This window comes from Triticum aestivum, chromosome 3D, assembly GCF_018294505.1.
Source record: "Triticum aestivum cultivar Chinese Spring chromosome 3D, IWGSC CS RefSeq v2.1, whole genome shotgun sequence".
Classification (NCBI taxonomy): domain Eukaryota; kingdom Viridiplantae; phylum Streptophyta; class Magnoliopsida; order Poales; family Poaceae; genus Triticum; species Triticum aestivum.
Genome location: NC_057802.1, coordinates 289,356,967 through 289,383,431, shown reverse-complemented (window position 1 = coordinate 289,383,431; position 26,465 = coordinate 289,356,967).

The following is a 26,465-nucleotide window of genomic DNA, read 5'->3' as shown; positions in this document are numbered from 1 at the left end:
TTTCCAAACGAACCCCGAAAAATTCCAAGATTAACCACAACACTCCTGTTCTTCTATGTTCACAGTAGAAATTTTTTGAAAGCAATAAGAGGCAACAGATATCGTTTCGTCCCCAAAGGTGGCACGTTCCCTACCGAAACCATCACAGTTGTTGTGAGAAGCTCTGGTTTGTGAGAATCTTATACCCAAACCTGCCCCAAATGGGACAAAAAATTACGACGGCATGTTGATGCCACTCCAAGATAGCATGCCAAGTTTCATGAATTTCAGATGAGTTTTCGATTTACTAGAATTTAAAAACCATGTATCTCAATGTTTGCGGCCGAGTGACGGTGGCAGGGTGTTTGACATTCATTCCCATTTCTTGCATGGGGCCTAAGCATGCAACCAAGGAAACATATTTCATTTTTCAACCAATTTATATGCACTAGAGCATGTGCATGTAGTTCAAATATGAATTACGCACATAAAATGCCTAGAAAACCCAGTTAATGTATAAAAATGTCCAAACGAACCCCAAAAAATTCCAAAATTTAACACAACACTCCAGTTGTTCTATGTTGACACTGGAAACTTTTTGAAATCAATAAGAGGCAATGGATATCGTTTCGTCCCCAAAGGTGGCATGTTCCCTACCGAAAACATCACAGTGGTTTTGAGAAGCTCCGGTTTGTGAGAAGCTTATACCCAAACCTGCCCCAAATGGGACAAAAAATTTACCACGACATGTTGATGCCGCTCCATGATAGCATGCCAAGTTTCATGAATTTCAAACGAGTTTTGGATTCACTAGAATTTAAAACCAGGTATCTCAATGTTTGCGGCTGAGTGACGGTGGCAGGGTGTTTGACATTCATTCCCGTTTCTTGCATGGGAGCTAAGCATGCAACCAAGGACACATATTTGATTTTTCAACCCGTTTATATGCACTGGAGCATGTGCATGTAGTTCAAATTTGAATTATGTACCTGAAATGCCTACAAAACCAAGTTAATGTATAAAAACGTCCAAACGAACCCTGAATAATTCCAATTTTTTTGACGACACACCTATAGTTGCATGTTCACTGCTGATAAAAGTTCTAGCAATTCAAACACCATCCTTTGCAGCTGTGACCCCATTATGTAATTCAAATCAAGACGAAAAATCAAGTAGATCGCACACAGTTTATTATCACCAACCGTGTGAGAGGAAGCACAAAATATCTTGGATCACTGTCGGAGTATAGTACGCATACGACTTACGCAAGAAGGTGCGACGACTACAGTCCACAGCCGGCGTGTCAAGCACACTAGCTCGCTCCCCAAATATCATTTCACTGTTCAATCGTCGCCGGTGAAAGATGGGGACGTGGACCCGCGTCGTGAGGGAAACTTCAGCGGCCCACTTCGGCGAGAGTGCGGCCGCAGCCGCCAGGCGCGTGCTAACAAGCTTCATGAGAGCGACCGCAATCTGCGTCCGGGCGGCCAAGGCAGCCCAAACGGCCGTTGTTGCTTCTCAGGCGGCGGCAGCAACATCTGCCTCGGGGATAGCAACTAGCGAGAGCGGCACAATAGCTGTCTGTTCCGCAGCGGCGGCCTTAGCCCCGATGGAGGCCGCCCACGACCATATCGAGGCCGCCCACGCCCAGCTCATGGCGGTCACTACACAAACCGAACGAAGCTTCTCCGACAATGGTCAGCAACCCACGACCGAAGAGTTGGCAATTGCCGAGAGCGTTCGAGCAACCGTCCGTTCCTGCGCTGCATACCTTGCCACGACGGATCCCGCCAAAGCCCAGATCGCGGCCACCCACGCGCAGCTCGTGGAGGCCTATTCCAAAGATATGGCGAACACGGATGACAAGAAGCTTGCCGAGTATGGTGCGATGGATGCCATGGAGCCCCTTCCCCAGGAGACCGTCGGGCGCGAGCTGGACATGGAGGCGGCGTCAGAGATCGACGAGCACCAACCGTAGTAGTACTCTTCGTTTTGTTTAATTAAGAGCGCCGATCTTTAATTTGTTAGAGTAATGTTTAGGTCAACTTGCTCTATTTAATTGCTAAACTTGCTCGATTAAGAAGTGTGGGTGTGCTGTAGTCTCCTTTGTGTACCCAAATTATGCAATGACGTGGATGACCACTGTAACCAGGGAAATTCGAACCAAAATTTTTTACGTTCAAACTCATCACACACAGGTTAAGCTATCTGAATCGTTTGTGATGTTCACATATCGTACGCAGTTCTGAATAAGGGACCGTGTCTGAGGACACTTTGCCGCGCTAGTTTTTTCGCTGAAGCGATTCCAAATTTTTGGCTTCCGCGGAAATATCTACCTCCCCACCCCCTCCCCCTTACCAAAATCCATCCCTGTTTCTGCCTTCCTTTCCAAGTTGAAACCTTCACTCCTTGCTTGCAGCGCCGCCTCCTCACCGGCGACCCTCCTTCATGCTGCTCGGCCTCGTCTATCCAGGCAGGTAATCCACACCCGAACCCCATCCTCCTCCTCCTTCCACATACCACATGCCCCGACCGCCGGCGCGACACCATCCACCCAAATCACCGACCCCTCCACCAAATAAGCGCTGCCCTAAGCCATGGTGCACGTAGTATAGCCAGGATCTCAAGGAGCATTTGGCAGCGGAGAAGCAAATCGCGGCCGCACGCGTGGATGAGGTCGCGATGGCTGCCATTCGTGCCGAGCCCCAAATCTTGGAGGAGCACCTTGCCATTTTCTAGCCACGCCGGTTAAGGATGCTCGGTTTACCCGTTGCGTGTGCTACTCCTGCCTTTCCTTAACAAATTCTAGTGCATTGTGCTATCTAATTTTACCATGCAATCTGTTGCTCTAGTGTATATGTTCTATATGTCTTGTAGTGTGGTGCTCACTTATTAACTGTTTGGTTAATTAGTTGTCTCTTCAGTTAAATGTTTGGTTCAGTTCTGCAAATGTGATGTTCCATTCTTCAGGCTGCGATTTTTTATTGTCTTCCATGTGAGAAATAAATCGAATTTATATTTACAAAATACATGAGAAACGAATACAATTGCTATATTTCCAAGTTGTCAAGTATGCTCGGTTTGGTTATACATTGTGCAATGTGGTGCTTAGTTAACGTTTGGTTCACTTGTTGTGGTGTTTAGTTAACAGTTTGGTTCAATTCTGCAATGCGATGTTCAATAGTTGTGGGTGCATTCTGTTATTGTATACCATGTGAGAAGTAAATCGAATTTGGTTGTACTAAATACACGAGAAACAAATATAATTGCTATATTTCCAAGTTATTAAGCATGCTTGGTTTGGTTTATTGTCTGATCTTCTATTAGGAGTATGTTATATTGTGCAATGTGGTGCTCAGTTAATGTTTGGTTCATTTGTTGTGGTGTTTAGTTAACTGTTTGGTTCAATTCTGCAATGTGATGTTCAATTGTTGTACGTGCATTATGTTATTGTATACCATGTGAGGAATAAATTGAATTTGGCTGTACTAAATACATGAGAAACAAATACAATTGCTATCTTTCCAAGTTGTTAAGCATGCTTGGTTTGGTTAACTGTCTGATCTTCTGTAAGGAGTATGTTATATTGTGCAATGTGGTGCTCAGTTAATGTCTGGTTCATTTGTTGTGGTGTTTAGTTAACTACTTGGTTCAATTCTACAATGCGATGTCCAATTGTCGTGGGTAGAGTTTTGAATTGTTGTGCATGTGAGGAATAAATTGAATTTGGCTGCACTTAATACATGAGAAACATATACAAGTGCTATATTTCCTAGTTCTTAATCATGCTTGGTTTGGATAAATGGGTTTTCCATGTGGCTTGAATTAATCTGATGAATCTGCAATGTGCTTATTTTTCATCAACATATTTTACTGATAGCATGCAAACCCTGACTTAACATGATGACTAACTACCTTATATGTGTTGCAGGGAAACAATGGGAAGCACTGAGGTTTACAATCGAGGTTAGCACGTGCATGGTCCGTTGTCTAATAGCACATTATTGTGCAATTGCAGGAACCATTCTAATATTTAGGTTTTTAAAAATTTGGTCTTGCACATGTAGGTCCTGCTGTCAGAGGTTTTGACCCACTGTTCGACCCTTTTTGCATATGGGGAAATGAGTTGTCCATGAATATCAATCAAGTCAAGAAACTCAAAAAGATTGTTAGGATAAAGAAATTAGCGACAAAAAATAACAAGATCTTTGTCTGCACAATGAAGAAGACATCAGTTAACTACAAGATGGTACTAACTATTATTCCTTGCCTTTTTTTATTCCTTTGCCCCATTTCCAATATAGAGAAGATATTTATGCACATCCTTGTTTTCAGGCCTTCCCAAAGTAGTTCACTGATGATTACCTCTCAAATCACCTCTATGGTCAGGAGGCGAGGAAGGTTTTCATACAACACCTACGGTTCAATATTGAAGTGTTCCTGAAGAGGGCGAAGGATGGACGGTCAATCATCCACAGGCACTGGCCTAAAGTTGCAAAGACCTTCAACATGGATGAAGGCTCAATATTCGCCTTCCGCTTCAGCAGTTTTCTAGATCAAATGTATCTTTCTATGTACCGTCTATGATGCTAATTTCGAAAGGTTCTAGATGTTGCATGTGAAACTTGGTGCTCGTGCAGTTGTGTAATGGGGTAGCTGAGTGCTGAAGCTATATCATGTTGTACTCTGATGTATTTCAATTATGAAATCCTCCTTCCTTAATATGGAAATGAAATATATTGTGTGCTTAATATGAATGTCAATTAGATTAATAAATGGATTATTAATAATAGGGCAATTAGCCTGCTAATTGGGGTTTTCTATTGCAAACGGTTATTCAGAAAACACCATGGGTGATGACCTTAGGCAACGCACATAGTTTCTAGGAATAAACCGTGTTGGATCAATGAACAACCACACACGACATTCGCTTCAAATCTGTTTGCGTTAGGCCACCTTGCGCAAACGTTTACCACATAAAAACTGTGTGTGATGGACAGCCTTTGCCTCACAGTTTCTTCTACGCACCATGTGTGATGCATTCAATAACGCAAACGATAAAGTTGTTAATATCGTGTGCAATGGCAACACTATCACAAACTATTTAAAGGGGAAAATTGTGTGTGATGTACCTGCGAACGGAAACGTTTTCCTTGGAGCGACTATGTGGGATGTATATACGAATAGAAACGTTTAGGGGGGACTGACTGTGTGGGATGTACTTACGACCGGAAACAATTTCACGTGTATAATTGTATTTTTTAGCACTACTGTACGTATAACCGTATTTGATCGCTCGCCGATTGCACACGACCTCATTTTGCCGAGCGTGTGTGCTAGGAGGGCATATCCCCGATGGTTTCTGGGTCGTGTGGGAAGGACCCCCCTATCGCCCACACTCAGTTGGAGACGGTTCCAAATGCCGTCGAGGTAAGGGGTTAAAAACCGTTTGTATAGCACCTCGCCGTACCAGTGCATGCCTACATATGATTGATGAATTGGAGCTATTGTGTATCACTCTAGGTTGTGAACGTTACCTAATAAATTTCATCAAAATATCCATCGCTACTCCATGCCTACGCTTTCATAATATTGTCTTTTCTCAAGTTACTATTACTGCTACTGTTACACTTGCTACAAAACCGTTGTTACTATTACTATTCCTACTACTGTTCCCACTACTATCATATTACTGTGCTACAAATAAATTGCTGCAAAGAAATGACTTCTGAGGTGTGGTTGAATTGACAACTCAACTGCTAAGGCTTATAAATATTCTTTGGCTCCCCTTGTGTCAGACCATTAAATTTGGGTGAAATACTACCCTCGAAGACTGTCGCGATCCCCTATAATTGTGGGTTATCAACCTGCAACCCCTGACCCATCAATTTGCCAGGCACGTTTGATTTCATCGCGGACGTCCATGCCGAGGAGCTCTGCCGTCCTCGACTTCTTTGGTGACCATGTCATGCCCATCTTCGTCATCCCCGAAGCTAAAGAGGACCACCAGGAGATCCACGACGACAAACCGTGCCCAATCGCGCCCTCCGTTGCCGTCGGCGACCACTGGAATGGCCGAAGCGTCCACGCGCAAGCACATTGTCGTAGTGTTCGTATTTTCCAACGAGATTCCGACCGTCTCCGATAACCTAGTGGGTGAGCACCACTCGATCTATTTTCCACTGTTGGATCTAACGCACAACGCACACTCACTTAAACACGAAACAATATCGTCCAATCAGGAATTGCCACATGTCCCACCTTATCCACAACATTATCTAGAAGAAAATTGGTTATCTGAATGAAATTGCAGCTTTACAGAAAACCTCCAAGAAATTCAAACCATCACAACTTTTTTATCTATAAGTCCAAATTGAGTGATTCTTTTTACAAAATGATCCTTATGAAATGTAATTTGACCTAGACTAATAAACTTTGGAATGTGAATAGCTTAAAATTTTAATTCAAACATAATGAATTAAAACTTAAATAGGGCATAACTTGTAAATTATAAATTCAATTAAATTGATTCTTTTTGCAGAACAAATCTAGTGGAATATAGTTTCAACTTATCTCACTGAAACTCAAATTTGAATAATATAAAATTTTGAATTTAAATAGAATTTAGTAGAAGCTGGAATTAAAAGTGAAATTTAAAACTATTTATGTTTGCGTTTAAATAAAATACCTAAATGGAATAATTCAGTTTGCAACATGTTTGAAAAACTCAAAATAAACTTTAGAAAATATTTCGTTTTTATTGGACATTAGGAAAATAAAATAATATTTGAATTTAGTTCAAATTTAAATTGGTTGTAACTTTAAAACCATGAACTCAATTTGAATAAACCCTTTGGCATTATAGTTGAGAAACTTAAATTAACTTTAGTAACATTTTGGAGATATACTTAACTTTAGGGAGTTAAGCTTAAATTGATCTCACTCCAAACACATATAAGACTTGAATTGAGTTGTAGTAAATAACATTGGATTTATACTTGACTTTAGTTCAAACTTGAATAAGACTTAAAATAAACTTTAGAAAAACATTCTTGGATGTGTATTTGACTTTATAGGGAAAATTCAAACATAATTTGAATTTAGTTAAACCTAAAAGAAACATAGAAGTCATTTAGTTAATCCAAATTAAATGAAAACTATTCCAAATGAATTCATGAACGAACATTAGTCAATTATGAAATATTTTGAACTTGAACTATCTTCAATATTTCAAACTTAATTTAAATTCAAATCCAAATATCATTTTAAACTAAATTCAATTTGAATTCATATATGGTGAACCCTAATTCAAATTCAAATTGAATTATAAGTCAAACCAATTTAATGAATCTAGATGAACTTATTCAACTTAGGTAAACCTAATTCAAATTATTTGAAGTCAATTCAAATATGAAGTTGAAGAGTTCAGACTAATTCAAACCTAAATAAGAACCCAACTTAAGTCAAGACCAACTAGTGAAACTTAAATGAAATCAAGCCAAGCCAATGTGTATTCAAGTCCATGAAAGGCCAACAAGTGTGAAATGTCATTAAAACGTGAACATGAACTTGGCTATCTAAGATTCATAGACCATGACTCTAGTTGCAAGATTTCTTTTGGAGAATCTTGCAATCCCAACTTTGCATCACACACTCCTTATGTGATGAACCCCTTTCAATTGAAACTTGCATGTGAACCCACATGTATTCCAATTAACAACCACTATGTTGTTTTCCAACCTCTTATGAGTTAACACATGACACATGATTAACAGCACAATGACACAACACCATGCACTGCACTTGTTGTATGTTTGATTGTATTGTGTGGTTGTTTACGGTTACTCTATACTTATGTTAGATTGTAAGGAGAGCAAAGAGTAACTTGATCCAGATTGTGAGATTGAAGAATCGTCAATACCAGGCAAGCTCCACTTTAACCATGCTACCCAGTATTTTTCATGCATATTAGAATTGCCATGATAAGTGTGTGAGTTTGGATGCTAAATTATATACAACCCAATAGTTGTAAATGTAGGTCCAAACTTACCCTGACCTTGTAACCATCGATTAGTTGCTTAACTGCTATTACATGGATTGGAAAAACAAAAAATTATTTTCAAGACTACAATCTCATGGTTGACTACTTAAGTACAACTTAATTAATGAATCGGTCTGGATGGATTGGCATTGATTGCATCATCAGAGTGTAGACATTGGTTGGGAATGCCACCCAGGTATAAAAGGGATTGTACGGGTTCAAAGTTGAGTAGCTTCCATGTGTAACCATGAGTTAATATGGGCTCTATCTTGACCAAGTTGTGGGAACCCTCCCTGATATGACCAGCAGAGGTAGGTGTGTAGGTTGAACTGGGTCTGCTAGTGGGAGAGGGCTACTACTTCCCAAAAGTCTAGTCTTGATCTACCTAGCTACTTCATAAGTGAAGTTTAGTAGCAGACACATGTGATCGGGAATCACTGGTAAATTACACAAACCGCTGCAGAGTGTAAAAACTAACCATGATTAAATGTGTACCCGCTTATGGGCAACTTTTGAGCAACTCATCTATGAATTATCAGCTTGATCTCATCACCTCTTCCAATTAAAATTTGATGGGTTGAACCAAAGGGGAGTTTGGACCAACCCAAATGCCTGGTGTGAGATAGGAGAATTATCTAGGAGATTGGTTTAGGGCATCCTGAGACGGAGGCCCACATACTCACATGCATTATGGATGATCATGTGAGACGATTGTCCAGGACTACTGTGTGAGATGGTATGTCCAACTATTAGAGTAGACCACTATTACAAAGTAGGATAAAGCTATTTTTGCAAAGAGTCTTGAACTCGACCAGCCAAAGTGCATGTAGGTGAATGGGATTCCCAATTGACTGTGGACTTGCAAATACATTCACCGTATTGACCCTTGTGGCTACAATGTATCATGTTGCAGGTTTACCGTATCGGAAGAAAGGTACAAAGTAGGGTTATGACACTATACTCAACTCTTGCTTGTGAGTGGATGGATGCCACAAGACTAGAACATTATCTCCGCTGCATTTATGTATTGTAGCTATCCCATGAGCTAAGCAGGTGTGTATTGTAAAGCACTAGATCTGTGATGTAATACTATGACATGTGATGTGATACGTCTCCATCTTATCTACTTTTCCAAACACTTTTGGTCTTGTTTTGGTCTCTAATTTGCGTGATTTGAATGAAACTAACCTAGACCGATGCTGTTTTCAGTACAACTACCATGGTGTTGTTTTTTGTGCAGAAATAAAAGTTCTCGAAATCATACAAAACTTTGCAGAGATTTTTTATTGAATAATTAAAAAAAATACTAGAATGAAGATCCACCGGAGGGGGCACCAGTTGCTCACAAGGCAGCAGGGCGTGCCTACCCCCTTCGCCCAAGGCATATATTTCAAACCATGGGGTCCAAGCTCAATGGCCCACTTGGCCACTCGGCCTGTGGCTTCTCTGTTTTGAATAATGTCCCCTAAAGGAGCAGAACTGACCACAGTAATAGGATTACCAAGGAAATAATGCTTCAATTTGCGACTGGCCATGAACACCCCATATACTAGCTTCTGCCAATGTGGGTACCTCTGCTTAGACTCAATTAATACCTCACTGACATAATAAGCCAGCCTTTGAACCGAATATTCCTCACCCGTTTCCTTCCTTTCCACTACAACCGCCACACTGACGCCTCTGCTGTTAGCAGCCACATACAAGAGCAAAGGCTCCTTCTCAATAGGAGCTACAAGAACCGGCGGCTCAGCCAACTATTTTTTAAGCACCTCAAATGCCTCATTAGCAACGCCACTCCAGACAAAGTGGTTTGTTTTCTTCATCATCTGGTACAGAGGAGTAGCGTTCTCTCCCAGGCGGCTTATAAACCGGCTTAATGTCGCAATACGACCTGCCAAACGCTGGACATCATTAATGCACTCTGGCTTAGCCAATGAAGTGATAGCCTTGATTTTCTCCGGGTTAGCTTCAATACCTCTCTCAGAACCCAGAAAGCTCAAGAGCTTGCTCGTAGGCACACCAAAGACACATTTGGCCAGGTTAAGCATCATCTTGTAGACCCGGATGTTATCAAAGGTATCCTTTAAATCATCTAGCAAGGTCTCCTTCTTCCTGGACTTCACAACAATATCATCCACATAAGCATGAACATTGCGTCCTATCTGGTTGTGAAGGCAATTCTGAACACAACGCTGATAAGTCGCCTCGGCACTCTTGAGCCCAAAAGGCATAGACACATAGCAGAAAGCTCCAAAGGGCGTGATAAAAGATGTTTTCTCCTGATCCTTAACTGCCATCTTGATCTGATGATAACCAGAATAAGCATCCAAAAAGCTCAAATGCTCACAACCCGCCGTAGTATCAATGATCTGATCAATACGGGGAAGAGCGAAAGGATTAGCTAGGAAAGCTTTGTTAAGGTCTGTGTAATCCACACACATACGCCAAGTGCCATTCTTCTTAAGTACTAGCACCGGATTGGCAAACCACTCAGGATGAAAAACCTCAACAATGAATCCGGCTGCCAAGAGCCGTGCCACCTCTTCTCCAATGGTCATGTGCATCTCTTCATTAAAATGACGAAGGAATTGCTTAATCGGCTTAAACTTAGGATCAATATTGAGAGTGTGCTCAGCGAGTTCCCTCGGTACACCCGGCATGTCTGAAAGCTTCCATGCAAAGATGTCCCGGTTCTTACGAATGAACTCGATGAGCACGCTTTCGTATTTCGGATCCATATTGACACCGACAGTGAACTACTGAGATGAGTCGCCAGGAACAAAGTCAACCTGTTTGGTATCATCCGCTGATTTAAACTTCAACAACGGGTCATGCTCTGTGGTTGGCTTCTTCAATGGAGTCATATCATTTGGGTCAACGTTGTCTTTATAAAACTTAAGCTCCTTCGTGGCACAAGCAGACTCAGCATAAGCAACATCACCTTCTTCACATTCCAAAGCTATCTTCCTGTCACCATGTACTGTGATGGTCCCTTTATGACCTGACATTTTGAGCTGCAAATACACATAACACGGCCGTGCCATGAACTTGGCATAAGTCGGCCGTCCAAATAGAGCATGATAGGGGCTTTTGATTTTAACCACTTCAAAGTTTAATGTGTCAGCCCTGTAGTCATGTTCATTGCCAAAGGTAACTCCAAGGCTATCTTACCCACTGGGTAAGCTGACTTACCAGGCACCACTCCGTGAAAGACTGTAGAGGACGGCTTAAGATCTTTGTCAGTTAAATTCATCCGGCGAAAGGTATCATAATAAAGGATATTGATACAACTGCCTCCGTCCATAAGCACCTTAGCGAACTTGTAACCCCCAACCTGAGGGGCTACGACCAAAGCTAACTGACCCGGATTGTCAACCCGGGGCGGGTGATCCTCGCGGCTCCATACAGTTGGCTACTCTGACCATCATAAGTATCGAGGGACCGCCGGCTCAACCGTGCTCACCGCTCATTTATGAACCTTCTAATCTCGCTTGCACAAGCTTGTGGTGAAAACATGATACTGGCCACTATTTAGCTGCTTTGGATTACTCTGATACCCAGACTGCTGTTGCTGATTGCCTTGATTGTGCTGCTGATTAAAACCACCTTGATTGCCCTGGCCCTGAAATCCAGAGTTTGAGCCGCCGCCTCCAAAGCCAGGCCCATGAGAGCCGGATCCTGACCCGCCGTGCGGGCCGTTATTGTCATTGTGGTCCTAGTGAAAGCTTGAATTCTTATACTCCCTCATGATATAACAATCTTTCCACATGTGAGTCAATGGCTTATCGGGACGACTATGCTTTGGGCAAGGTTGGTTCAACATCGCCTCCAAGTTAAACTTCGGCCCTCCAAACTGGGGTTGGAACTTTCCTTTACGACGACGATTGTTGCTCTGTGTATTAGTGCTGGCCACAAAATCTAACCCACCGTCAGTGTGCTTGTGCTTACCGTTGTTACCTTGACTTTGCCCCATCATATTGTGCTGCAGTCCCTTTCCATTGCCGTTCTTCTTCCCCTTGCTAGACTTCTCCTCATCAGACCCAGGGTCCTTAGTATTGTCAGAGTCGGCATATTTGATGAGAGCTGCCATGTGCTCCCCCATGTCATTGCAGTGACGTTTGAGCCACCCTAATTTTTGCTTGAGAGGGGTGGAACGGCAATTCTTCTCTAGAATTAAGACAACGGAGCTGGCGTTGATGCTATCCGATGAATGGATAATAGCAAAAACCCGTCGGACCCAATGGTGGGCCGACTCATCCTCACGTTGGACACAAGCGTCTAGGTCGATGATTGATAGAGGCTGCTTACACATGTCTTTGAAATTCTGAATAAAATGCGCCTTCAACTCCGCCCATGAATTCACAGAGTTAGGGGGCAATCCCTTCAACCAGGTTCGAGCCGGCCCATCCAACATCATGATGAAATATTTAGCGCACACAGCGTCATTGACATCCAACATCTCCATAGCCAACTCGTAGCTCTCAATCCAAGCCTCAGGTGGTTGATCAGCTGTATAATTGGCCACCTTTCGAGGACCCTTGAAATCTTTAGGCAACCACTCACTACGAAGAGCCGGTGCTAGGCACGGTACTCCCACTGTCCTAGAAGTCATCCCAGCTGCTACAGACGCTGAAGGGTTACGGTGGAGCTATTGCTGAGCCACTAACTGAGCCGCCAGCTCTGCCTCTTGACGAGCCCTGGCCTGATCCACCAAAGCCTGGACGTTGTTATCACCACGCGGCGGGTTATGCCCACGGGGCAGGTCATGGCGCCGCTCGCTGCTGGAAACCGCGGGCGACTCAATGCGCCGGCTATAACTTCGACTCTGACGAGGAGTTGAATGAATTCGCTCACGGCTGTATGAGTAAGCCGCTTGCTGAGCTACCGTTGTCTGAGGAAGCTCCACATCCTTTCATGCTTCGACCGTCGTGAGAGACTCGCCTTCTACTAGGAGAGCCGCCAGCCGCAAAGCCGCAGCAATCATGTTATCCAAGGGGTTGGAAAAGTGGCCCAGTGGTGTTAACACCTATTGAGGCGGATTTAAGTTCAAACGCGGCGGGTCCGTTACATGCGGCTGACCCGCCGTCCTAGCCACGGGTGCCTCGGCAGCCTGGGTCATATCCGGCGGGTTACTCGGTCCTTCCCCATGTGTATTAGAAAGATTCCTTGCCTCGAAATCCACAGGGAGACGGCTCAGGTGCCTCCTTCGAAGAACAATATTTGATGCATTCTGATCTAGGTTTAACTGGAAGGTTTCTGATTGAATCCGTTGGGACTCAGCCTCCAACGCGGCTCGCTCTGTTGCCATCCTAGCATTCTCAGCATTGAGCTCCTCCTTAGCTTGAGCTATCTCATCCCTCAGCTTTGCAACTTCCACCTTATGCTGTGCTTGAGTCGCTGGAGTTACCTCTGCAGCTAATAAAGCCGCCAAAGCATCCAAGAGCTTGGATAGACCTAAGCCGGCGGGTGCACGGAACTGCTCGCCCCGGCTGTCACGACAGCTGTTGAACTAGAGGTCATAGCCGCTGCTGTTGATGAATTCAATATTTGTTGCGTCCCTACCATGAAAATTGCAGCCCTGCTCGGCGGCTCATAGGAGTCCGGAATACTGTCGCCATCAGAACAGCCCCCAAGCCCACCATCTTGCAATTGATAGATCGATTCGGTTTCGCCGGTTGAGGACTCATCACCTAAGTAGATGGTTGTCTGTCCACCTGACATTGAACCTTGCTCAAGATCTGCCCCATGGACAAAACCAATGAAGGCAGGCTTCCTGGCAGGTTGGATCTTGGCGGGTCATGCACGCTGAGCTGTCTCGATCATGTTGGTGTAGAAGTCCGGCTCAGGCTCCGCCTCTCCAGTCTTGCTGATGAAGACGTGAATTCCGCCGAAGGGGACCCGGTACCCGTACTCGATTGAGTCGGCCTCAGGACCCCAGCCATCATCATCGATGTAGAGCTTGCCACGGTGACTCTTGGTCATCCGGCCCACGACGTATCCCTTGATCCCTGAGAAGCTGCCCTTCAAGAACTCGAAACCACCGTGCGCTGGCCCCATGATGGGCGCAAACTGTCGTGGATTTGTCACGACAGATGCCCTAGTGAAAGGACTTAGGTGTGGAGCCATCGCACTAGGTTAGCTTAAAGGGGTTGAATGGGACAAATGACACAATGAGATTACCCAGGTTTGGCCCCTCTAAACGAGGTAAAAGCCTACTTCCTGCTTCTAGTTGTATTGCTTGAGTTTTGGTTACAAGGGAGCGAATACACTTGACCTAGTTCTCGATTTTCTATTTCTTGAGTTAACCCGCCGCCGGGTCTCACCTTTATATACAGGTTGATGCCCAGCGGCTTACAGAGTCCCCGGCCGGCTCACACAAATGTGAGTGGTTCGGTCTAACTAAACTTGCCTTACAGAGCAAGTCAACATATGGCGGCTCACACCCTTGGGCCTTTAGTTATCTCCAAGTCTTGGGCCTTTAATAAGCCTGCTTTATGAACCGCCACCTTTATGTCTTCTTCAGACCTCCAGGGTCTTCTCACCTTAAGTCACCAATGATGTGACCCGGCCCCTCCTAGGCGGGTTATACCTTGGAGTTATGTCCCCAACAGCGTGCATTGATGCCTTGTGGGTCCCACAGGCGACCGTCTGACCTAATTCCAATTCTACAAATTCCGTTTCCCTGAGAGAAAAATAGGACAAGAAGTTTTATCGTGCTTTACGATACAGAGCCACCGCCACCTCCTATTCTTCATTGGGAGGGCTGTTCTGGAGTCCGTTTAGGGCTCTGGAGAGGGGGATTCATCGCCATCATCATCACCAACCCTTTGTCACCAACAATTTCATGATGCTCACCACCAGGAGTGAGTAATTCCTTTGTAGGATTATTGGTCAGTGATGGAGTTGGATGAAATTTGTCATGTAATTGAGTTAATTTGTTAGGCCTTGATCCCTACTATCCACTATGTTCTGAGACTGATGTTTCTATGACTTTGCTATGCTTAATGCTTGTCACTACGGCCCGGGTGTCATGATTTCAGATCTAAACCCTCTATGTTTTCATGAATATATTTGAGTTCTTGATCCTATTTGCTAGTTGTATGCACTTGTTTTGTTTTGATCCGTAGACCCCAAAGTGACAATAGTTTGGATACTCTCCTGGATGCATGTAATTCGAGGAGTTCATGTATTCACCATGTGTTGATGCTTTGTTCCGGTTCTATATTAAAAGGAGGCCTTATATCCCTTAGATTTCCTTATGGACCACGCCGCCATGGGAGGGTAGGACAAAGGATGTCATGCAAGTTCTTACTATAAGCATGCATGACTATATACATAATACATGCCTACATTGAATTCATGAATTGGAGCCATTGTGTATCGCTCTAGGTTGTGACTATTATATGATGAATTTCATCCAACACAAATATCCATCGCTGATCCAATGCCTATGCTTTGCTCATATTGATCTCTGCTAAGTTACTACTATTGTTGCTACTGTTACAATCAGTATAAAACTGCTACTGTTACTGTCACTGCACTATCAAACTATCATACTACTATGCTACTAAATACTTTGCTGCAGGTATTTAGTTCCCCAGGTGTGGTTGAATTGACAACTCAACTGCTAAGTCTCATAAATATTCTTTGGCTCCCCTTGTGTCGAATCAATTAATTTGGATGAAATACTACCCTCGAAGACTGTCGCGATCCCCTATACTTGTGGGTTATCAAGACCTTTTTCTGGCACCGTTGCTGGGGAGCATAGCTCTATTTATTGAGTTCACTTGGGAATTGTTTATCTATTGATCACTATGAAGAATCTGAAAGATGCCAAGACTAAGATCGTACCCTCTAAGACGAGGGGAGGTAAGGAACTACCATCTAGCTCGACACCTGATTCACCTTCTGTTTTAACTAGGCTTGCGACACCTCCACCTACTATTCAATCTAATATGTCGCAAATAATTCATGGCACTACTTTTGTTACAAATGAAACTTGTGATGATGCTAGTACTCTGCTTGATGATACTGTGCCACTAGGTGAATTTCTTGATGAACAAATTGCTAAGGCTAAAGAATTTGAAAATGTTGAAACTACTGATAATTATGATTCACCTATTATGCCTAGCTCTCCTACTAGATTTGAAATGCCTAAAGTACCTAAGGGTTATGTTATGGATGGGGAGATTGATACGTCCATTTTGCATCATGTTTTCCTATGGTTATTTACTATGTTTTGGATTGTTATTTCACTTTATGATGCAATTCTTATGTCGTTTCTCTCTTATTTTGCAAGTTTCACATGAAGAGGGAGATTACCGGCAGCTGGAATTCAGGACTGAAAAGGGCTACAATAGAGAAAGCTATTCTGCACAACTCCAAATGACCTAAATATTTACAGAGAATTATTTTGGAATATATAAAAAATATTGGCGGAAGAAGTACTAGGAGGGGGCACCAAGGAGCGACAAGCTCAGGGGGGCGTGCCCTACCCCCTAGGGGCGCCCTATGAGCTTGTGGGCCCCCTGGCAGGCCTCCGGTGCCCATCTTCTACTATATGAAGCCACTTTCCCTAGAAAAAAAATAAGAGGAAGACTTTTGGGACGAAGCACCGCCGTCTCAAGGCAGAACCTGGGCAGGAGCACTTCTGCTCTCCGATGGAGCGATTCCATCGGGGAAACTTTCTTTCGGGAGGGGGAAATCAAAGACATCGACATCACAAACAATCCTCTCATCATGGGAGGACCAATCTTCATCAACATCTTCACCAACACCATCTCATCTCAAACCGTAGTTCATCTCTTGTATCCAGTCTTTGTCCCGAAACCTCAGATTGGTACCTGTGGGTTGCTAGTAGTGTTGATTACATCTATTAGCTGATGCTAGTTGGTTTATTTGGTTGAAGATTAAATATTTAGATCCTCAAGCATATTCAATACCCCTCTTATCTTGAACATGAATATGATTTGTGAGTAGTTACTTTTGTTTTTCAGGACATGGGAGAAGTCTTGGTACAGGTAATCATATGACGTTGGTATTCTTTGGATATTTTGATGATATGTATGCTGTTACTTCATGTGAATGTCGACTACATGACACTTTGTAGGATAGAAAGTATGTCTAGAGGGGGGGGGGTGATTAGACTACTTGACCAAATAAAAATATAGCCTTTTCCCAATTTTATGTTTTGGCAGATTTTATCAACTTAGCACTAGTCAAGTAAACAACCTACACATGCAAGTCTAAGAGTATAGCAGCGGAATGTACAACATTGCACATGAAGGTAAAGGGAGGAGGTTGGAGGGAGCAACCGCAATATAGACACGGAGATTTTTGGCGTGGTTCCAATAGGTGGTGCTATCGTACATCCACGTTGATGGAGACTTCAACCCACGAAGGGTAACGGTTGCGCGAGTCCACGGAGGGCTCCACCCACGAAGGGTCCATGAAGAAGCAACCTTGTCTATCCCACCATGGCCACCGCCCATGAAGGACTTGCCTCACTAGGGTAGATCTTCACGAAGTAGGCGATCTCCTTGCCCATACAAACTCTTTGGTTCAACTCCACAATCTTGACGGAGGCTCCCAACTGACACCTAACCAATCTAGGAGACACCACTCTCCAAAAGGTAATAGATGGTGTGTTGATGATGAAGTCCTTGCTCTTATGCTTCAAATGATAGTCTCCCCAACACTCAACTCTTTCTCACATATTTGCATTTGGTGGAAAGATGATTTGAGTGGAAAGCAACTTGGAGAAGGCTAGAGATCAAGATTCATGTGGTTGGAATGGAATATCTTGACCTCAACACATGAGTAGGTGGTTCTCTCTCAGAAAATGTATGATGGAAGTGTAGTCATGTTCTGATGTCTCTCTCCATGAATGAATAGTGGGTGGAGGGGTATATATAGCCTCCACACAAAATCTAACCGTTACACACAAATCACCAAACTCGGTGGGACCGAATAATGAAACTCGGCCAGACTGATTTAGTTCAAAATGTGAACGTTAGGCTTTTCGGTGGGACCGACATGTCAACTCGGTGGGACCGATTTCATTAGGGTTAGGGCATAACGTAATCTCGGTGAGACCGATTACACAAACTCGGTGGGACCGATTTTGGTAATAAGCTAACCAGAGAGTTGGTCAGACAAACTCGGTGGGACCGATTCGCTCATCTTGGTGAGACCGAAACGTTACGAAGGGGAAACAGAGAGTTTGCATTGCTAACTCGGTGGGACCGATCGCTCATCTCGGTTGGACCAAAATGTTACGAAGGGAAATAGAGAGTTTGCAATCCCATCTCGGTGAGACCGAGATCCCTATCGGTAGGTCCGAAGTGACTAGGGTTTTGTGGCAATGGCTATGTCAACTGAACTCGGTGGCGCCGGGTAGAAAGTTTCGGTGGGGCCGAGTTTGACTTTTGGTTTGGACATATGTGGATATGAGAAAGTGGTTGAGGGTTTTGGAGCATCTCACTAAGCACTTTGAGCAAGTAAGTCATTAAGCAACACCTCATCCCCTTTTAATAGTATTGGCTTTTCATATGGACTCAATGTGATATTGGATCACTAAAAGTAAAATGTAGAGTCTTGATCTTTAGAGGTTGAGCCAATCTTTTGTCCTTAGAATTTTGAGGGGTCCACATTTCTAATCCATGCCATGCCAATCATTGAGCTTTCCTGAAATATTTATCTTGAGATATCATTAGCTTAATGAGCTATATGTTTTTAGGAATTACCAAAACCACCCAGGGATAGTTGCACTTTCAATCTCCCCCTTTTTGGTAATTGATGACAACATATAGATCAAAGCTTCGACAAATGATCATAAGATTGAAATACATCATCGCTTTGAGATGTATGCGATAAGCAAGAGCTCCGCCTAAATTTGTGCATTATTTAAAATTTGCTTTTGAGTGCAAATGCACAATCGATTAGGATCATGGGTTACTCTTCCATGTCACATACATCTTGGTGGAGCGCTCAAAATGATGGAAATTAAAAGCATGCACTCATCACGAAGCAAAGTGAATGATCATATATGGGATATAAGAGATAATATCATTCAAGCAAGCATTAAAGTAGCATATGATCAAACACATGATCAAACAAGTATCTCACAGAGACATAGAGTATCAACCAAGCACACACAAAAGTTCAACCAAACGCAAGAGAGACAAAGAAGCAAAACAATCTCTCTCGAAGCCTATGATCTGTACATTTCTCCCCCTTTGGCAACAAGTCACCAAAAAGTTCGAAAATGCATAGTGCTATGCATCTCTCAGGCTTGGTCTTTGGGAGGTGGTGTAGAGAAAACTCCAAGGACGAAGGCATCTGTTGATGTAGTTGGAGCTGGTGGAGTGGCTGTTGGAGGTGGCACTGAAGTTGTAGCTGCTGGTGCTGACGCTGTAGCTCTAGTATCTGATATTGGCACTGCAGCAGACCTCTGACCTCTAGGCACTCGCTGAAAAGCATCAGTCGTTGCCTTCCATTTCCTCTCCTCTACTTCCTCATGGAGCTGCTCAACTGCTATTTGTATCTCAGTAACCTTTAGATGAAGATCATAAAATTTTGTTTCTATGATCCTCTCCAAGCTCTCCTGATTCCGAGTCAGGGTGGCCAAGCCCTTCTCAATCCTCAAAGTAGATTGGATCAAATATGCTACCTGATCTTGCTTGCTCTTCAGGAAAACTTGAGATGCTTCCTCAACACTTGGCATCTTGGCAGCATTCTCTGCCTTAGCTTTAGCTCTCTTCTATTGTGCTTGGGCTGATGATGGTTCATCCTCGTTCATCACAACTTTGTTGTCTTCAAATTCAGGATATAGAGGTAGATGCTCCTTGTCCAACAAGTAAGTTCTTATTCCCATCTTGAAGTTGATGAGCTCCTGAATATGTGGAGCATACCCACAAGATCTCTTCTGGTCAGCAGCTGTCCTCTTGATTGTCTCTACAATCAGACTCATGACCTTGAACTTTTAAGGGACATCAAATAGTTGCAGCAAGTTGATGGAATGTCCTCTAATCATCTTGTGATCTCCAGACTTGGGTAGCAAAGTGTGCCTTAGGATGGTGTTGATAGTAGGCAGACCAGACAACAAATAGTGTATAGACCCAAGCTTGTGTGTCTCCAAAGCTTTATCAGGGATCTCTTTGTACATGTTTGCCATAGAGTTGTGGTCTTTCTTCTTCTTGGCATACACATCCAAGTCATCCTCATGTTCTTCTGGAGCATTGATCAATTTAGCCCATTCTTCAACAGTTGATTGGTACCTTGTACCTTCAGACATCCATACTATCCTTCCATCTGGATAGAAGTGAGTAGTGGAATAAAATTGCATGATTAGCTCATCATTCCATTTTGTGAGCTTCTGACCTACAAACTTGTCAACTCCACATGCTTTGAAGCTGTCATATACTCCTGGGAAGTGGTCTTATTTATCCTTGATGTATTCCCAATCAACCCATCTCATGTCACAGACAATTGGCTTCTTGTCAAGCAAAATAGTCTCATAGAAGTCTTGTTGTTCTTTTGTGTGAAACCTGTAGTCAACTGCAGTCTTCCTCCTCACAGTATAGGGATCAGACTGTCTCCACAATCTCAGTCCAGCATCTTTCCTGATGTGCATGTCCTCAGCTACTGGATGAGCATCACTGTGGTCTGGAATCTTGGGTTTCAGTTTTCTTAGCACTAGGGCTTCATCATCCTCTTCTTCAGCTTGAGGCACTAGGGCCTTGTTCTTCTCTTCAGCAGGAATGTTTCTGGTGCTTCTCTTAGGCTTAGGGGGTTTCTGAGCTTGAGCTATTGCTTTGGGAGTAGGCTTGGGCTTTGATGTTGCGGCCCCTGACTTGATAGCATCTCCCATAAGCTTCTGAGATTTAGGTGCTGGTGCAGCATCCTCTTCCTCTTCCTTTGAATCTCTTACCATAGTTGATTTTCCAAGAACTTTTGCAGAAGTGGTTCTTGCCCTCTTTTTCTTCTTGTCATCTCCAACTGCCTCACCATCATCTGATTCTATTATGAATTTCATGGTTTCTACTGTTGGAACTTTCCTTGGCTTTGACATTGGGACTCTCTTGGCAGGTGCCTTCTTGTGCAACCCTGGCTTAGTTGCGGCAGCTGTGCCATACTCTTTCTTCAGCACTTTCTTCCTTGAGGTGGCCTCTTCCTTAACAGCCACATAGTCCTCATCCTCAGAGCCTGAGGTTCTCTTCTTTCTTATTCTAGTGGCTGCCTTGGGCAAGTTACTTGGTGTGCTCCTGCTGCCCTCATCATAGCTGCTTGAGGGATCAGAACCCTCACTCAAATGCACTTGTTCTTCAGATCTGTTCTGACTGTCGCTTTGGTCAGACATATTGGCAAACACACTAACAGCAGACCCTGTGAATAGATGTAGATGAGGTAGAGTGGATGAGCATCACAAAGTGCAGAGTTTTTGCAAAACATATGACTCAAAAACTTAGTTTTAGTTCTCCACAGAAAGCATTTCTGTCGGTGTACAAAAGTAGGGGTCCTATTTTGTACCCCTTTACTTGTGCACGGGAAGTTAGAGCCGCGCCTGCCGCCACACTTAGCGGCGCAGAGGAAGGAAGCAAAGTCGCAAGACGACCAGAGCAACGCCAAGCCAGAAACACGAAGAGCAGGAGGGCGAGGTGAACTCCCCCGGCAAGGCCCTTGCCGGGGCGGCCTCCACAGCCCCGGCAAGAACCTTGCCGGGAAACTTGCCCAACACCAGCAGAGCTGCCACCCTTGAGCCTAGGAGTTCCGACGCCCTCAAACCACATTGGAACCAAAGCTCGGGAGGCGCCTCCGTGGTGGCATGCAGATCTTTGTGAAGACCAAGAACATACAAGACTAGGTGAGAATCAGAAGACGAAGATCCTCGGCAAGATCCTTGTCGAGGATACCCACGAGGCCCCCCGGCAAGACCCTTGCCGAAGACATCTGCGGGGCCGCGGCCAGGCCCACACCTGCCAAGACTCCACCGCCGTTCCCACATAGCTGCCAGCCCACCGAGCGTAGGGTGCGAGCATACAAAGAAAGATCTAACAGGGAGACATCATGCTCGACATTAAAGTACTGCAAAGTTATATTACATCAAATAATCGCTGCGGTTCTAACTTAAGATAAAATTGTCTTGATCTTGAACTCGCAGCAGCGACGAGAAATGGGGTGCCTAGTCCCGGCGCTGGTCCTCCACCCTGTCGACTCCATCGACGCAGTCGATGATGGGCTTGATACGCTCCTTGAACACCGCGAGGTCTGCCTCCTCCGGCAAGCTCTCCAACGTGTTGGCAAAGTTGATGGTGGGGTTCCAGAATGCCACCTTGGTGAGCACCTTGGTCAGGGCACCCCAGCAGAGCCTCCAGGCATCGTTGGCCAGATAAGCTGCCCGGTTGGAGCGGAGCTGCTCCAGGGCTCCAAGAACACCCTCGAAGAACAGGGTCGGTTTGGCATTGGGACTCACGTTCGGCTCCGGGGAGTACCTGACATTCGACATCCCCATGGCGGCTAGCTTCATGGTGATCCTGCCGGTGACGTCAGTGAGGCGGCTGACCCAGCGGTTTATGCCCTCCACATACTCCTTGTGTTCAGCGGCATCATTCCTCCGCAGCTACCTCTCCTCCTCCAGGTCCTTGGTTAGGGTCTCTTCCCGGGCCCCGACCTCTGAAAGCATCCCCTCAAGGCCCTCCAGCTTCAGCTTCAGGTCATTGATGGAGTCGTTGGCCTTGGAGAGTAGCTCGGCCTTGCCGAGGACTGTGGCCTGCGCCTTCGCCAAAGCGCCGTTGGCCACGTCCTTGTCCTCCGTCAGCTCCGGGACCTGTTTCTTCAGCCCATCCCGCTCCACCTCCAGCTCCTTCACCTTGCCAACATGGACCAGGGCTTGAGCATTGAGTGCCTCCTTGTGCCTCTACTCCAGCTCCTGGGTCCGCTACGCGATGAGCTTCTCGACCTCCTCATCCTTGCCGTGGAGTGTGGCGGCGAGCGCCTCCTCACGAGCGGCAAGGTCCTCCTCCTGGGAGTTCAGCTCAGCCTGGTGCTGGTGCCAAGCGGCCTCGTCCTTGGCGGCCTGTTCCTTTGCCGCCTCTTGGGCCTTCTCGACGTCAGCCTGTTTCAGGACGAGCTCCTATTTGCGCTCAGCCAGCAAATCTTGGGCAACCTTTAGTTCATCGTGGGCCTGGCGGAACTAGGCCTACGTCTCGGCGACGTGCTCCTCGAGATCCGCCTCTGCCTTGTCCACTGTCGCCATCTTGGATTTTGCTTTGTCCAGGCGGGCACAGTGAAGCGCCTGGAGCTTCTAGAAGTTGGCGCTCATGGCCCGAAGCAGCTGCTCCTCTTGGGAACCGCCGCCATCGGCGCTCGGTTCGTAAACAACCTCAAGCCCGGCGACGGCGAGCGCCTCGTCGTTGAACACCTCCCCCTCGGTTGGCGCCCTGGTGCTCGCCATTCCTGGAAGGTGGACGAACAAGTCATCGCTAACCTTCAAGTACTTGCCCGAGCCAGAGGCAGCAGAGGAGGAAGATTGGTCGTCAAGCACCCCCTCCTCGGCAGCGGCCTTGCCGGCCTCTCCGGCAGGCCCCTTGCCGGCCTCCTCGACAGCGGCCTTGCCGGCCTCCCCGGCAGGCCCCTTGGCGGCATCCTCAGCAGCGGTCTTGGCGGCCTCCTCGGCGGCGATCTTGTTGGCCTCGGCGTCCCTGGTAACCTCCTCGATGACGGTGTCGATGTCCTCCCGGTCTGCCAAGGAAGGGTCTGGATACCAAGAAGGGGAATAAGACAGGGGAAAGGTCAAGGTTCGAAAAGGAGAAGAAAGACTAGGGACAGAAAGCAAATAACTTACCCACACCAGGCTGGGAAGAAGTGGTGCCCTCCCCGCCAACATTCGTTGCCGGGGCAGAACCCCCGGCACCCAAGTTCGCCTCCTCCTCCTTGCTACCTCTTGAGCATGCGTTGGTTTTCCCTTGAAGAGGAAAGGGTGATGCAGCAAAGTAGCGTAAGTATTTCCCTCAGTTTTGAGAACCAAGGTATCGATCCAGTAGGAGACTACACGCAAGTCGCCTCGTACCTACACAAACAAATAAGAACCTTGCAACCAACGCGATAAAGGGGTTGTCAATCCCTTCACGGCCACTTGCAAAAGTGAGATCTGATAGAGATAATAAGATAAATATTTTTGGTATTTTTATGATATAGATTGGAAAGTAAAGATTGCAAAATAAAAGATAGTGAAATAGTAAATTGATAGGAAAGCAATATGATGGAAGATAGACCCGGGGGCCATAGGTTTCACTAGTGGATTCTCTCAAGATAGCATAATTTACAGTGGGTGAACGAATTACTGTTGAGCAATTGATAGAAAAGCGCATAGTTATGAGAATATCTAGGCATGATCATGTATATAGGCATCACGTCCGCGACAAGTAGACCGAAATGATTCTGCATCTACTACTATTACTCCACACATCGACCGCTATCCAACATGCATCTAGAGTATTAAGTTCATAAGAACAGAGTAACGGATTAGGCAAGATGACATGATGTAGAGGGATAAACTCAAGCAATATGATATAAACCCCACCTTTTTATCCTCGATGGCAACAATACAATACGTGCCTTGCTGCCCCTGCTGTCACTGGGAAAGTACACCGCAAGATTGAACCCAAAGCTAAGCACTTCTCCCATTGCAAGAAAGATCAATATAGTAGGACAAACCAAACTGGTAATTCAAAGAGACTTGCAAAGATAATTAAATCATGCATAAAAGAATTCTGAGAAGATTCAAATATTGTTCATACATAATCTTGATCATAAACCCACAATTCATCGGATCTCGACAAACACACCGCAAAAAGAATTACATCGAATAGATCACCAAGAAGATCGAGGAGAACTTTGTATTGAGATCAAAAGAGAGAGAAAAGCCATCTAGCTAATAACTATGGACCCGAAGGTCTGTGGTAAACTACTCACACATCATCGGAGAGGGTATGGTGTTGATGTAGAAGCCCTCCGTGATCGATTCCCCCTCCGGCGGAGCGCCGGAAAAGGCCCCAAGATGGGATCTCACGGGTACAGAAGGTTGCGGCGGTGGAAATAGGGTTTCGTGGTGCTCTCGGATGTTTTCAGGGTATATGGATATATATAGGAGGAAGAAGTAGGTCGGTGGAGCCACGAGGGGCCCACGAGGGCAGGGGGCGCGCCTCCCTGCCTCATGGCCTACTCGTTTCTTTCTTAAAGTCCACTCCAAGTCTCCTGGATTGCGTTTGTTCCAAAAATAACTCTCCCGAAGGTTTCATTCCGCTTGGACTCCGTTTGATATTCCTTTTCTGCGAAACACTGAAATAGGCAAAAAAAAACAGCAATTTGCAGTGGGCCTTCGGTTAATAGGTTAGTCCCAAAAATAATATAGAAGTGCATAATAAAGCCCATTAAACATCCAAAACAGATAATATAATAGCATGGAACAATAAAAAATATAGATACGTTGGAGGCGTATAATAGCACAGAATTTTTGGTGTGGAATGCTACCTAGCATATTTCTCAATGTAATTTTCTTTATTGTGGCATGAATGTTCAGATCCGAAAGATTCAAGATAAAAGTTTAATATTGACATAAAAATAATAATACTTCAAGCATACTAACAAAGCAATCATGTCTTCTCAAAATAACATGGCCAAAGAAAGTTATCCCTACAAAATCATATAGTCTGGCTATGCTCTATCTTCATCACACAAAGTATTTAATCATGCACAACCCGATGACAAGCCAAGCAATTGTTTCATACTTTTGATGTTCTCAAACTTTTTCAATCTTCACGCAATACATGAGCGTGAGCCATGGACATAGCACTATATGTGGAATAGAATGGTGGTTGTGGAGAAGACAAAAAGGAGAAGATAGTCTCACATCAACTAGGCGTATCAACGGGCTATGGAGATGCCCATCAATAGATATCAATGTGAGTGAGTAGGGATTGCCATGCAACGGATGCACTAGAGCTATAAGCGTATGAAAGCTCAACAAAAGAAACTAAGTGGGTGTGCATCCAACTCGCTTGCTCACGAAGACCTAGGGCATTTTGAGGAAGCCCATCATTGGAATATACAAGCCAAGTTCTATAATGTAAAATTCCCACTAGTATATGAAAGTGACAACATAGGAGACTCTCTATCATGAAGATCATGGTGCTACTTTGAAGCACTGGTAAAAGGATAGTAACATTGTCCCTTCTCTCTTTTTTCTCTCATTTTTTTATTTGGGCCTTTTTCTCTTCTTTTTATGGCCTCTTTTTTTTTCTCTTTTTCTTTTCTTTTTTTCTTTTCGTCCGGAGTCTCATCCCGACTTGTGGGGGAATCATAGTCTCCATCATCCTTTCCTCACTTGGGACAATGCTCTAATAATGATGATCATCATACTTTTATTTACTTACAACTAAAAAAT